The following is a 17,100-nucleotide window of genomic DNA, read 5'->3' as shown; positions in this document are numbered from 1 at the left end:
TGTGTAGGATAGAGCAATCTGCCGGTACGGTGAATTTGGTGAATAATTCACCAAAGAAATTAGGTTAAAGAGGCAGCCTAACCGAATTGAATTGAATTGAACTGAGGGCCTTAGTTGAACCATAGCTGACTGAACTTTAGTTTGGGTAATTTTGTTAATTGAACCAATTAATCCTGTACAAAGCCTACAAAACAGTTCAATTCCTGTAGCCCCTTCCATTATGGTTCATATTTTGAGCTGAAAAGTGCTCAAAGCCTCGAATTGGCTTAATTATATTCTGCAAATAAGTGTTAAAAATTTTACAAAATTCTGCAAATTGGAAAGCTATAGTTTGTAAATGAGTAAAGATTGAATTGACCACATACTAGGGCATAAAATTTGAAGGATTTGACGCAGATACTCAATTGACAATTATAGTATAAAACAAGATTCAAATATCATACTATAAAACAAGATTTGAAAACATAACAAATGTCTACCTTAAATCTTCAAGACTTTTAAGTTCTTATGGCAAATTGGTGATGCAGGTGGAGGAAGGAGGATGATGATTGGTGAGGTGAACCAGTGGTCTTGGAGTGGAGGAGGTTGAAGACTTAAAAGTCTCAAAAGCATCAAATGACTTGAAATGAGTCACTTGGCAATTGCTGATTAGTTGGCCATTGGTGATGACAATTGTCGATTATAGAAGGCTCATTGGCTCAAAAGGGTGTTAGGGTTTGCTATTTGCCACTAGACTTGTAGAGGATGAGGGCGTTGAGGCGGAGGGGGAGTCGGGTCTCGGGGGCCGGGGGCTAGGGTTTACCATGTTTTGCAATAAAGGGTCCAAGCCCAAAAAAATTAAATTATAAAAATATAATATATTATCATATATTATTTTAGTTGGTTAAAAAAGTTAATCGAACCAAAATTTGCATTATCCAAACCGATCACCAAAATTGATGATGAGTAAAGAGAGATAAAAGTGAGATAAAAAAATTGGAAGAAGGGCTTCGCCAAGAGGAAGATAAGGAAAGCAACAAGGAAGTTGTAGAGGAGAATGGTGAAGTAAGGAGTTTAAAAAAGAAGAGATTTGAGTTGAAGCAATAAAGTAGGAGCAAAAAGGGACATACTAAATGTAAGTACTTGTTCTTAGTTTCTCTTAATTTGTATTAATATTTAATTAGATTGATTAGGGTATTTATTTTTTTAAATGGATTAATAGGCTACCCTAATTTCTTTTCAAAATTCCCTAGTTCCCAAACAGTATCCCAAAATTCAAAAAGCCCCAAACAAAGCCAAAATCAGCATTAAAAAAAAAAAAAAATGGGACATGCGTCATCCTACGGACGGTGACACATGGCATGCCTACATGTCACCTCCCGTCGTTGACACATGGAACCCCTAGACACTCTCCTGCCTCTGCCTCTTTCCCAAATCGGGTCAACCCGTTGGTTCAAAAATTGGTTGAACTAGTTTGACTTCTTGGACCGCTTTGGTTTTTATTAAATTTTTTGTAAAAATATATATTTAATCAAAAAATAGGAAAATAGTAAAAAAAAAAAATATGGGAAAATTAGGAAAAATCAGAAAAACAAAAATAAAAATTCTTTTGGGTCATTTTTTGACTCAAGGAACCAAAAAAATGGGGGAAAAAATAAAAATACAAAAAATAAATAAAATTGGTTAAATTCCCTAAAAATCCAGAAAATTGCAAAAAAGAATCTTGGAGAATTCTAAAAAATTCTTCAAAAATTTTTGGAGTTTGGAAAATGTTTTGGAGATCATTTTTTTTTCTTAAATTTAGTGTATTTTTATGTTTAATATTTGTATATATCATGTTTTGTATGTGCATGTATGTATACAACCCAATGATAAAACAAAGGATAAAGAGATATTTCAAATCTCACCTATAATAGTTCTGATGGGGGTTCATCTAATAATCCTTTCCTTTGGAGGTCTTATGAGACATTTCTAAATCGCACTTAATTTTGCATTGTTTCTTAAAATTTTAATGTTTATTGGATTGTTTAAGAGTTAAATGAGGACTATTTTATTCAATTTGAGATAATTCATAGTTCATTAGGTACCGTTCATAAAACAAGTGTGTGGAAAGTGCTAATATATGTTAGCCTTAGTGGCTAAGGTATTCCAATCCAATAGATTTTGATGATAGCAATCCATTCGTGACCCTCAGGACTAACCATAGAACATCAAAAATGAGTTTTCACATGCACACCGATTCATACTAGTGCATAAGACATCAAAATGAGCTTTCAAATGTGTTTTCTTGAGCAAGACATCCAATATTCAATTGAAACTTCAATAGGACAAGTATTAAACATCATTGGTCTTAATATCTTTCACATACTTGTGTCCAAGAATGAGCTAATTCATTAAAAGGCTAATTAGTATGAACAAGAGGGCAATCATCGACGAAAAAAGGTGAATCGTCGACGAATTGGGTGGACTCGTCGCTGAATGAGTTTGGATCGTTGAAAAATTTTTCATGTAGTAATTTATGTTTTTCAGCCCAGGTGACACGTTGACGAAAAGGGGTAATTCATTGACGACTGATGGCATGAATTTGTCGACGATTCAATGCCATTCGTTGACAATTAACATCGAGCAACTTGAAAATAGATGAGCTTCAAATGACTATTTTTCTGTTTGTCTTACATCATTAAATGCCCAACGGTTGAGACAACGACTAGCTCGTCTCTTTGCCTATAAATACCAGCTCTTGCATTTATTAAAGATTGATTAGTGATTAAGTTGGTAGTTGCATCCATTCAAAGCTTTCATAGTTGCTCAAAAACTCTCTTGCTCATTTATTCTTGTCACTTATCATTTGCACAAGAGAGTAGTATGGGGATTGATATTGTATTATCAGCTCAGAAGGAGCATTCATTGTAATCTCTACATTTATTGTGATTGTAAATTGGTTCTTGGTGAACCACATTGAAGGAGGTTCTTGGTGAACTCTGTTTATTAGCTCTTGGTGAGCATTAGGGACTTGTTCCCAATTTATAAAGGCTTCTCTGTCTTTAAAGGAGATTGGATAATGGATTTTGCAATCCTTGAGTTGGTCTCAAGGCATGGACGTAGGCTGGGTACCAAACCACGTCAAAATATCAGTGTCAAGTTCTTCTCTCTCTCATCTACTTTATTTGCTTGTGTTATTTACTCTGCAATTAATTGTGACAAAAATCACTTGTATCTTACCAAGCTTTATTGTTTTTTAGAAAAATACACTATCTGCAAAAGTTGTCTATTCACCCCCCTTTAGATACACTCTTGGGGCGACAAGTGGTATCAGAGCTAGTTACTTGATCTTCAGAGTAATTTCTAGAGTGCAAAGATCAAATGGCAGATGCGATTAAGGCACCACTCACCGAAGGACAATTCATTGATTGTCCACCTAAATTCAGCGGGGGTAACTACCCAGCATGGAAAAATCGAATGACCATTTTCATCCAATCTCACGATCTTAAAATGTGGCAAGTTATCACAAAAGGAGATTATGTATTCAAAGATGACAAAGGTGAACCTAAAAAAATTGAGGAGTTGATAGACAACGAATCGAGGTTAGTTCAACTAAATTTCAAGACTAAGAACTTTTTTTATTGTACTGTGAGTGATGAATAGTACAACCGGATTTGGGGGTGCGACACCGCAAAGGAAATTTGGGTTAAGCTCCAGGTAACATATGAAGGTACGTCTCAAGTTAATAAATCTAAAATTTATATGTTGGTAAAGGAATATGAAATGTTTAAAATGGAAGAAGGAGAATCAAACTTCTATGTTTACTCGGTTTACACATATAACAAATGGTTTAAAAACACTTGGTAGGGATTATTTTATGGAAGATAATGTGTAGAAAGTTCTTCAATCATTACTGGAATCATGGCATGCAAAATCAACAGCCATTGAAGAAGCGAAGGATCTCTCAAAGGTCACCCTTGATGAGCTGATCGGATCTCTCATGACGTATGAGATCAAAAAGAAAAATTCAACACTTGAAGTAGAAAAGCCCAAAAAGACACCGGGCATCGCCTTAAAATCAGCAAGTCAAAAAGAACTAGTGGAAGAAGAAGAAAGTGACAATGATGATGAAGTGACTCTTCTTACAAGAAGTTTTAGAAGATTTTTATTAAACAAGAGGCCTGGTAAGCAAAAAGAAAAGGGGGAATCCAGCATGAGGTGCTATAATTGTAAGAAAATCGGACATAGGATGGTTGATTGTCCACAATTCAAAAACGAAGGTAATAATCAGTAAGGAGACAAAAAGAAGTACAAAGCCATGAATGCAACCGGATGGGACGAACTCGACGAGCTTTCAACGGATGGAGAAAATGAAGAGGAAGTAGCAAACTTCTATTTCATGGCGGAGGATCAAGATGAGGTTAGTTCCTATGATGAATATTTCCTTTCCTATGATGAATTAAAAGATAATTGTAGAAAACTATATGATGAGCTAATAGAAATTAAAAGAAAAAATAAACATCTTGAAGAAATTCACTCAAAATGCAAGCAAAAGGAGATATGTCTTTGTTCTACTTTAAAAGAAGAAAATGCATCTTTAAAAATGAAAAATAAAGAACTTGTTAAAAGATCTCAAAAAGATCACGAACCTTTTCAAAAGAAAATTGAAAACTTGAAAAATCAAATTGATGAGAGTTTAAAAGAAAACATGTCTTTGAAAAAGAAAATTGAGGATCAAAGTAATATCATTTATAAGTTTATCAATGGGAAAGAAAATTTTGACAAACTACTTGGAGCTCAAAGATTTGGAATTTACAAGGAAGGTTTAGGTTATGGTTTATCCTCATCTAAATCTATTGGCTTTGCAAATCTTTGTGTCAAAAGAATTTCTTTACCAAGTAAAAACACAGCACCCAAACCAAACCTTTTGCATGTAAATAAAATTTGTTTATACTGTGAGATAAAGGGTCATGTTCGCTTCATTTGTCCTTTTAGAGGAAACAGAGGAAAAAAAGGAAGTATGCATGGGTCATCTAGAAAACTAACCCCCTAGGACCCAATAAAGAATGGGTACCAAAACTAATCACCTAACTATGTTTTGCAAGTTTGCTTGAAGACCACATCAATGAAGAACAAATGGTTCCTTGACAGTGGGTGTTTAAGGCACATGACAGGAGATGCTGGAAAATTCATCTCTCTCACCTACAAAAAGGAAGAGTTCATGACTTTCGGGGACAACGCCAAGGACAAAATCATCGACAAAGGTAAAATAGGTAACTCATCATTTTCAGTTGATAATGTTGCACTTGTTGACACATTAAAACACAATTTGTCGAGTATCAGCCAGCTAAGCGATAAGGGTCTTAATGTTATATTTCAATCCACTCAATGCCTAATAAATGATTTAAATGGAAAAACCATCCTAGTAGGACAGCTTGAATCTAATATCTACACTATAGAGTTGATGACATTAAATCTTGTGATATTAGATGTTTGGCTGCAACTAATGAAACTAGTTGGTTATGACATAGGAGACTTGGTCATGCTAGCATGGATTTATTGCATAGATTATCCTCTAAAGAATTAGTTAATGGCCTACCAAAAGATAATTATGTCAAGGAAAAAAAATTGTGATGCATGCCAATATGGTAAACAAATTAAGTCGCCTTTCAACCAAAAAGGTAATCTCTAAAACTAGACCTTTAGAGTTAATACATCTTGATTTATTTGGGCCTGATGACATTGCAAGCATTGGTGGAAAATTATATGCATTTGTGACTTTTGATGATTAATCAAGATTTTCTTGGGGTGATGTTTCTTGCAAACAAAAGTGATACTTGTAATGCTTTTATTAATTTATATGGAAAAGTTCAAAATGAGAAAGGGTTACCCATGTAACGCCCCAAAAATTTTGCTATATTTATTATTATTTATTTATTTTTAATTACTAAAACTTTGATACCATAAAACGTAAACAAAGTCAATTTCGGATCCAAAGGGATACCGGGGATAAACCTGTCGATACATACATGTCAACTATGCAGCGGAAACTATGATTCACCCAACCTTATTTACAATACCAGAGTTCTACTGTATCCATAAATACACATATACAATCCAAAGAAAAACCACAAATATCCTAGGGTCATACCTAAAATCCATCTTGATCTCAACTCAACTACTTACCCTGCAACTGGAGTAGTACTAACAGTCTCCTCTATCTCGGAGCGAGCTCCACTCGTCTATTTGGGTTTCTTGAAATGTTTGAATTTCGGGGGTGAGACACCTCTCAGTAAGTGGGATAGACTAACATCAGTGTGTGGCGCATGAGTTCTATTGTATTATAACATATACTGTACATAATTAACTGCATTTGAAAAATTGGGTAAATTTGTTCTGTATAAATCTGAATAAATCATATTTCAACATAACATACTATGTCATACTAAATTCATGTATACATATCTGTATAATACTGAAATCATACCTTAAATGGTTAGCTAACTGATGTCATGTATTACCCCCACATAATTGGGTTGTACGGCCCATACGCAAAACCTAGTAATGGTTGGCCTACCATACTAAGCCAAAACTGATTTGTCTGTTAGTACGATTGGCCTGCCTAGCCTGGTCCGGACTGCTAGGGGGGCACACTACTACACTGAGCTCAATTGACTATCCAACTCCCACACTCTGTCTGAGACGTGTGGTGACACTATCTAAACTGATAGCTACGGTATCGTGCTTTGAAACTAAACTAAGCCATTAGGGTTCTGCTATCATATAGTATATTTCATTAATAATTGTAATATAACTGTTTCATGATTCTATGTAAAATCTGTCATAATAATATTTATGAGTAGACTATTATATATATATATCTAATATCATGACATCTGCGCCGGCTGAAATGTTACGACATCTGGGTTGACTGAAATATCATGCATCTAGGTCGGCTGAAATATCACGGCATCTGGGCTAGCTAAAATATCACAGCATCTGGGCCGACTGAATAATCACGTCATTTGCGCCGACTGAATAATCACGATATAATGAAAATATAGTAATTTTCTGTACTATTTATAGCTTTCTAAAAATTCGTTATCAAATCATATATATTGTGTAACTATAAAATATTCTGACAGGCTAAAAATCTGTAGAAAAATTATTTATACTCATGCCACACAAATGAGTACTACACTGTATTATACTATCTATTGAAAAAAAAAAAAAAGCATATGTTTGCTGAAAAATAATATTAAATCTATTTCAAGGGTTTTCTCAGTTCAAACAAGAGTATTCCCCAAAACTACACTAATTCATATATATATATATGAATAAAATACTGTATATGAAACGATTATCTTTATGAAAATACCAAACTTAATCTATCCTTTTACCTGATTCCTGAAGAAAAGCTCGCAGGGACCCTAATCCATGCCTACGACGTACGTGCAAAACCTCTGTATTCAAAAACCCTAATTCAGTCAATTTAACCCTAGAACATTCTCATTTACTATTCCTTAGCCTATACTCTTTCAATAATTACTAAAACCCAAAAATAGCTTCCTTACCTTGATTTTGGAGTGGTGCCCCAAAACCCCAAACTAAGAATCTACTCCGATTAACTTGCAGAGAATTGCCTCTAGAACCTTGTGGTAGCTTCTGATCGTCAATTCGGGCCAAAATCGGAGTGAAAATCGAAGAAAGAGAGAAGAAAGGCCGAAGCCCTAGAGAGAGAGAGAGAGTGAGAGAAGAGAATTCTTGCTGAAATTGACCTTCAGCATATATATATATAGGCTGGTACTTATCGACGAGTATAAAAGGTTCGTCAATGAGTTAAAGAAGGACACTCGTCGACGAGAACAATGGGTTCGTTGAGAAACTTTTAAAACCTGAAATTCCTTGGCTCTCGAGATCTCCGATGCCCCTTCAGATTTTCTACTCTTTTTCTTATTTTCTTTTCCCTTTCTCTTTTCCTTTATTATTTTCATAAATTTAATTTTTCGGGTCTCTACATTCTCCCCTCATAAAAATTTCGTCCTCGAAATTTTCTTTCTATCACATTTTCCAACCTTAAGGAAAAACACCGAAATTTTATTAATTACCCTCACTTATGGCGGAGGAATACTGCGGTTACAGAAAAGGGTTCTAGGAGATTACAATCTTGTACATAAAAAGAAAAACTCCCCCAAAACCATTCATAACCAAAACCAAAAAAGCTACCTATCCTACACTGTACAAGCTAGCAATCATACATTGTATGTTACTTTTCTTTTACTAGCTTAACTCTGAGCTTCACTGAATAAGTGAGGATGTCGTTGGCACATTTTATCCTCCAATTCCCACACGAAGCTTCTTCAACTGCATGATTGCTCCATAACACTTTTACTAGTGGAATCATCTTTGTACGCAGTTTATGTTCCTTCTGATCCAAAATTTGCACTGGCTTTTGTTCGTATGACAACGCATCACCAAGCTCCAGTACCTCATACTGATCACATGGGAGGGATATGGAACGTATTTTCTTGACATGGATACGTGGAATACGTCATGGATTCTAGATAGAATCGGTGGTAAAGCTAACCTATAGGCAATTGGATCCACTCTCTCAAGGATCTCGAATGTCCCACTATACCTAGGGCTCAATTTACCCTTCCTCCCAAATCTCATAACCCCTTTCATTGGTGCCACTTTTAGGAATACATGATCTCTTGCATAAAACTCTAACTCTGGTCGGCGAGTATCTGCATAATTCTTCTGCCGATTCTGTGCTGCCCTGATTCTGTCTCCAATAAGTCTGACTTTATCATGAGTCTGTTGTACCAACTCTAGACCCAAAATCTATCTTTCCCCAATCTCATCACAGTATAATAGGGATCGGAACCTCCTGTATTAGCTTTGGTGCAATCCTAAGAGGGGGGGTGAATTAGTATTTAAAAATTTTACCCCCTAGGTCAATCCACTAATAGCAGTATTACACAAGCCTAAGGTCAATCTAGTGCATATAAAATAAATCAATGTAAATATACAATGAAATTTAAACTACAATAGAAATTTTATTGAGCATGCACGATAAAGCAGTAAATAGAGGCGATACCAGAAATGTTATCGAGTTTCGGCAAACTACCTACGTTCCCACCTTGGCTCACCAGCACAAGGATTACACTATGGGGTCGCTTAACAAGTGGAGCGGAACCTAAATACAACCAGGTCAATTAGCATAGGACTGACCTCAACCTTTACAACCAGATCAAATTAACACAGGGCTTACATCGACCTTTTACAACCAATCCTTTCGGGCTAAATTATTGCGCCCTTAGGCCACGCTTAGAATACAACAAATTTACAATGAAAATGACATACAAATTATATGCTCCTTAATCAAGCAGATTTGCACCAATATAATCAACACACAACCGAATGATATGATAAGATAAGCTTAATGTAATCTTAGTATCTACTCTCAAAGATTTATACAAATATTGCAATCAGTATGTGAGAGTGTAAGTGATAGGATATTTGTGTCTAAATAATAGTCTCAATCACAATGCAGCAACAAAGATCACAAGCACACTTCAAATATCTCAATAAATATTTTTCTCAAAATAAACCACAAGAGATATTCAAAAATGGTTTGTAAAAATTATTTGATTTTTGTGTCAAGATGATAATATCCATCAAAAGATATAGCAACAAAGATCTTCAGCACGCAAAAAAAATCTCAAAATATTTCTCAAAGATAAGCACAAGAGATATTTGAAAACTGTTTGTAAAAAAATTTATTTCACAAACAAAAAACAATATGAACTCTTGAGTATTGCAATAATGATGCAAAACTCACAAGCTCTACAAAGTTTTCCTACGGAAGACTTATTAATGGAGTCTCCTAGAAAAACTTAAACTTACTCTCGGACAAAAATATATGTCAATCAAGTAGAACTAACGAGAGTGTAAGCTTAACTAGAAACTCACAATAACACTTTTACTTAGCAAGGTTTGTAATGAGGATAAGTAAGAATGAAGGAATAAAGCTTGAATATGAGAAATAGAACTTTTGAATATCAGAAAAAATTTGCTAATTGTTTTTACTAATCTTCCACTAGTCTTTGCAAATGAGGGGGTATATATAGAATTCCCCAAAATTATAACCGTTCGGGACATATATGTTATTTTTACAAAAGTTTAAGTGAGGTTAATAATATTTAACAGTGTTTTAACCTCGGTGAAATTCGTCAACCCGAGAGAACCGGTCGACCAAACTTAAGGTTCTATTGACTAAGTGTCTCAGTTCGGTCGACCATGAGTATTTTGAACTGAAAAAGATGGTCGACCATTTTGAGGGTTTGAAGACGAATTTCCAAATCTGCGCAGTTCCGTCGACCAGATCATTTTGAATTAGGAGGTTCGGTCGACCAAGCGGTTGGGGATTCTCCCGAGGATGTTCGGTCGACTAAAGTGTTGGAGTTCAATTTCTGGTTGGTCAACTGAAGGGTCAACTTTTGACCCTAAGGAGGTTCAGTCGACCAAGTTATATAAGCTTGGCTAGGTTCAATCGACCGTACGGTTGGGAGAACCCCACGTGTTAGTTCGGTCAACCATAATGTTGCTTTACATTTTTGGTCGATCGATCGAAGGGTCAACTTGTTGACTCGGTTGGGGTTCAGTCGACCGAAGATCTCAGTGTAATTGAGTTCGGTCGACCGAACATGCCATCCTTGGGCATTTCAGTCTTTTTCCCTTTATTAAATTGTCATTATTTGTATGATGTTTATTTTCAAGACTATGGGGGATATTTTTATGTAATATTTAGGATCCTAAAGACAATCTATGGTTTTTGTGAGTTAACCCCAACAATTTGGTGTCGGTCAACCCCCCTAAGGTCATTCAATAATCCTTTGAGCTTATCTACCCTATCATGCATGTAATGCATTGAATATTATAGACCATTTCATATTTACTACTACAGACCCAAAATGATAAATATAAAAATATAATATAAATGGAAATATAAATCGATCTTTATGCTCGGCTCCTTTACAATTCCATTGAATTTGCCAAGATATGCTCGTTCAGGTACTCTCACGGCTTCCACATTACATCATCATCTATGTTCGCTAAAACGTAAACCTACTCAAATACTCAAGGCACACATATGAGATACTGTGGTTTGTCATAATCAAAATAGGGATCTGACTTAAAAGTCAACAATCTCCCCTTTTTTGATGATGAAAAACACAGGAGCAAAATATGGGTTCGCCTGGCAAGGCTCCCCCTAACAGTATGCACAGACACAAAATGATATTGAAAAGCAAGGTGTAGTCTCAAGAGGGGGGTGAATTGGATTATAAAAATTTTCTTTTAATTCCTTTTGAAAATCCTTAAACTTCTTTTATTTCTCTTAACCAATTCTTGACTTATTTGTTTAGTTTGTCAATCACACAAGAACTTAGTTTCTTTTATACAATCAACAATACAACTATGTAAACATCCAAGTAACCAAACCAATCAACCACAATTTGAAAGCAAACAACCAAACCAAGATGAAAATATACAACACTTATGTAATGTAAAAACTTAAGATGATTGTTTGTTTATACAAGCCCTGTGAATATAAATTTGAACCAAGCCCTGTAGTGAATGATAATTTATGCTTGTTGATATGGATTTGATTCTTCAATATGATTTTCACAAACCATCCACAAACACACATCTTCCCAATGTTCAGCTTTTGAATAAACTTTTAGTTTAATAAATTAAGGATGATCAACCAACGTGGTCCCTTTCGGTTTCCGCAATCAATGTTGATCAAACCAAAACAAATTATCTTGCGGCCTATTTAACAACCAAACACTTAGAATTCAAAATTTAATAAAGCATCCACACAATTTATAAACTTTGTTGAAAAATAAAGAGTAGGGAAGAAAGAGTGAGACAAGGATTTTTATGAGGTTCGACTTATACCCAGCTTACGTCCTCACCTTTGGCAAACCACCAAAGGATTCACTAAACCTATTCCTTTACCGAGCGGAACAAACCTTTACACACTCCTTCAATAGGCTAGAGCCTGCCTCTCCAAATGGTGTACCCTCGTTCAGTCACTCCTTCAATTAGGCTAGAGCCCGCCTCTCTAAGCAATATCCCTTTGCTTAGCCAACGATCCAAACAATCCTTGGAATCATCAATCTACAAGATAGAAAACAAATATTTGTGTACAAAGAATTTGCTCCTCAAAGATCTGATTAGTACAACAATTTAGAAACTAATATACTTCAAAGTAAATTCACAATACGAAATTCAAATTGAAGCTCTAGAGATTTATCACCATACGAATCTTTCAATAGATGAAAGAATTAACAATTGTAGCTCAATATCAGTGAGAAAACCAGCAGGACTTTAGAGAACTTCGTGGATATTGTGAGCAACAAAGAACTTTCAGAATTTCAAAATGCTTAAGAGAGTGTTTGATTGCTGATTTGAAATCTTGGTGTCTAAATTAATGTAACTTGAGGGTTGGTGTCTAAATCTTGAACACATATGTTCGGTCACTCGGGGCTCTTTTGAACTAAAAGGCTCTATTGCCCGAGTTGGTGGGATGTCCCTTTCGAAGGGTTCGGGTGCCTGAGGAAGATATGCTCATTTTTAGTTCGGTCACCCAAGGACAGGTCAACTTGTTGACCTTCATGCTTCGGGCGCTCGAGGAGTTTTTTACTCCAAAGGTTCGGCCCCCTGACTCCTTTTAGCTTGCTTAGATATGATCAATTTTAGCACAATTATTTCACACTCGTATTTTATGCAATGTGTGTGTGAGTGTTGGAGCCTAGGGTCTTGCTAAGGTCTAGTTGAACTTACACTATATCTTATGTGCATGATGTGCAAGTGATGAGCATACATCCACATGCCTAAGTTACTATTACAAACGCTCATTATTACAGACCGATATGAATTACAATACAAATTACAAAACTTCACGGTCTTCTTGTTTCCTCAAATGTCATCCCTTGGGATATTAATTGAAACCTGCATAAGCACTTGACAAACATCAAATATCAGTATTTGTCATTATCAAAACCGAACGCGACCTATAAGGTCAACACTTTTCCAATCAACATTTCATCTGAGAAAAATACATTGATAAATATATTCTCATAATAATATAGATATACAACACAAGCTTTATAAACTTTAAAATCATTTCTCAAATTCAATTATTTCCAACACATATTTACGCGCGAAGTTTCCTGAGAATAGGGAAGATTACCCGCCCATACAGGTAGCTTTCCTCTGCCCTAACACGTTATGCAACCAGGTATGACCACATCTGATACCTATCAGGGCACTCACCTTACTCAGTAAGCCCTCAGGTATAGAGTTTCACTATGCCTCAATTATTTATGTTATTAACTCACACGGATCCATTTCCCAATTTTATCATTTTCTACTTCTCAATTACCATTATTTCTTTCATTTCTCATTTTAGCCAATTTTATCATTCTTTCACTTTCCATTTCCATTTCATTATCCAGCTCATGAGTATCCTTGGTACCTAGTACCAACATCGCGCCTATAACTCATGGCTACCCTGAAGATCTTTCTTTCCACGCCATGCTTCCCCTCATGGTCAAGGTTGTGAGGTCCGAAGGCTAGATCTAACCACGATTGGCCGACCCGGTTAGATCAAAATATCATATCACATATCGCGTCTGTAGTACGATTGGCCGACCTATAGTGTAACGACTTGCTATTTATCTGGGTTTATATATATATATACTATAACATTTATAATGCTCTGATACCAAACTGTATTAAACCCAACCTTCATCCTAAGCAGCGAGAAGTAAAAATCAAATAAACATAACCATATATAATTATATACAATACCAGAGTGCTAACATGTTTCCCAAAATATACATATATGACTGTTCCCCAAATATCCTCTACTGGTGAGGGCTATACAAAAATACTCCCAAAAATATACTCACTCTCTACTGACAGGGCAGTACTGAGGCCCCTCTATCTGCGGGCCTGGTCTGCTTGCCTACTTGGATCACCTGAAAAATGTTAAAGTAATGGGATGAGCCAATACTCAGTAAGAAGAAATATGTTATTGCTACTGTGTGGCAATTGAGTTACAATACAGTGAAAATCTATTACTATATAATCATGAATCAATGAAACTGTAAAATACAATACTAGTACTATAACCATCATTTTTCTCTTGTTACTTAACATTTCTATACTTTACGTTTCTACTCAAAATACTTCTAATACATATATATATATATATATATTTTCTGTATCTGTAAATCTATATAAACATAGTAATAACTGAAAACTTCCCTGTGGATAACTGTGTATCATGATTTAACCCCTCATGATAGAGTTGTGCGGCCCGAAGGTTGGATCTACCCTGGCTGGCCAACCAGGAATAAATCACTATACTCCATAGGTCTGATCAGTCCTCCTCAACCCATATCTGATGGGGAGCCTGTCCACTTGTGGACTTTATACGATCGACCTTTATACCACGTATTATCTAAATAGGTGGTTGTACTTTGTATACTGTATGTAGCTACGGTATCGTGCTCTGTAAACTGTAACAATCCAACAGGGTCTGAAACTATATAATACATCTCTATATACAACTATATGTTTTACCATGATTCTGTAATAACTGTATAAACCATGATGTTGTGATAAACTATATCTGTATCAACTGTATTCTCTAAAAAAAATTGTAAAACTGTATGTCATGGTACTGTAAACTGTATCTGTATCAACTGTATTTCTATATTAAACTGTAAATCTGTATAATCATGGTATTCTGGAAATGCTGTAAAACATGTTCACTATCTGTATATTTTGTATAACATACTCTGAATATACTACAAAACATACTTCTGTACTATATCAATATTCTTAAGCCACACAGTAATTTAAAACATATTAAATATACTTGATGAACTATATAATTTCTGTTATGAATAATAATCTGATAAAATATACATTTCATACTGAAAATCATTCTAAAACTGCCTAGCATAGCATATTTCCCTTACCCGACTTCTGCTAAAATCCCCCTACTGAGACGGGTCCTACACCCGCAGGGTTCTCCACTCAACACCCTAAAAACCATATATCCCAAAACAAAACGTCACTATTTCTATGTCTACAACATTTCCTACAACTATTGGAAAATCAAATTCTGAATAAAAGACCTTACCCTAGATTTGGGATGAATTCCAACTTCGTTCCACCGACGATCCACCCCAGCAGACTTGAAGAGAACTCCGCCCGGAGCGTCGTGGTAGCCTCAGATCGTCAATCTGGGGACTAACGGGGCCAAAATTGAAGAGAGATGGAGGAGGAGCCGTAGAGGAGAGAGAGAGAGAGAGAGAGAGAGAGAGAGAGAGAGAGAGAGAGAGAGAGAGAGAGTTTCTGCTGAAATTTCTGCGATTAAAATCAGTTTAGGGCTATTTATACTGCAAGATTCGTCGACGAGCCACGTCACCTCGTCGACAAGTCTTGTAGAAAGTTTGTCGACAAACCTGCACCCTCGTTGACGATTTTCAGACTTCAAAAATTCTCTCTCGGCATCTTCTTGTCGACGAAACTGGCCCTTGTTGACGAGATCCTTTTGTACCTTCATCGACGAGGTTATGAGAAAATCCCTTGGGTTATTATATTCAAAATGTAATGTCGTCGACTGCCTCCTCTATTACTGCTTTCATTTCTTTCCCTTTTTATTATTTAAATACTATTATTCTTTGGGTCACTATATATAGCTCTGATCCAGACTCAGGGAGCACAACAACTTTACAAAATAGCACAGTTGATTGTCATGCCACACGCTCCAAGAGTCCGTGTGGTTAAACTACTCCACTAGCAATGGTACCGTACTCAATATCACAACCATCCATCAGGGTTCACTACCATATACCCGCAATCATTATGCGATATTGACATTTCATCAATCATATTTCAATTCTATATTGCAGTATTCATATTTCCCATTTTCACATTTCAGTATTTCCATGTCAATATACATCATTATTCTCATATTAGTATTTCTCAATTCATCTCAAAATAAATGTTCTCATCGTTTTCGGTGCACATTTCGTCATCTCATAATAGTATATATTGTGTTTCACGTATTTCAACATTTCTTAAAATACCCATTTCAATAATTCGCAAAATCTCATTTTTCATGCAAATCATTTTTACTCACATATAAATACCATATTTCATTATTTTGCACTAATCACAACTATAATTCTCATTTCAATATTTTCTAAAAAATTACTCATCGTTATATTTCACATTTTTCATCTAATATTCAGAATATATTAATTTCACACTCCAAAATATCACAATTTAATATTACTCAAATGCTACACAATGTATCTAATTTCTATATCATAATAATTTTCAGACAAAATACCATATGCTCATTTCCACATATTAATTCAAACAGTAATTCTAAAAATACTGTTATAATTTATTTTACTTACCTGACTTACTGAGAGTCTCGTTAACAGCCAAATCCTACGCCCTTGGTGCCCAAAACTCAAATCCTGCAATTTGCATTTTCCCCCAGATTAATTAACTCATTTACCAAAAATAATACCCATCTAACCTTCCCTAGGCTCCATATACCCCAAATTAATATTTAAACCATTATTTAATACCCTTACCCAATTTTCTGAATTACCTTGTGAGTCTCGAAATTACACCCGTGGCGCTCACCCGGGCCCTAAATTTCAAAAATCCTACTTCCACCTCAGATGCTCAATATTCTAGCATTTCTAAATTAATACTAATTAAATGATAATAAGCCCCTTATCCCAAATTTGGGGTTATGCCCACAACAACCCCACAAGAAATCCGCTCCGCTAGACTTGTAGAGAATCATCCCTAGATTCTTGTGGTGGTGTTCGATCGTCAATGAGGCTTATAATTTGTAAGAAATTGAGATAAAAGGGAATATTTGACTTACCCCAAGAGTTACGCCCACGCCGCTCCCATAACTAATCCGCTCCGGTAGAAATGACGGCAGCGGAAAATGGAGCCCAACGGTATCCTCTAATTTTCGATCGAGCGAGAATCCGTCACGAAACTGAGGAGAGAGGGAGAGAGAAC

The sequence above is a fragment of the Malania oleifera genome, chromosome 2 (assembly GCF_029873635.1).
Source record: "Malania oleifera isolate guangnan ecotype guangnan chromosome 2, ASM2987363v1, whole genome shotgun sequence".
NCBI classification, from domain to species: Eukaryota; Viridiplantae; Streptophyta; class Magnoliopsida; order Santalales; family Ximeniaceae; genus Malania; species Malania oleifera.
Note: the sequence above shows the minus strand (reverse complement) of the source record.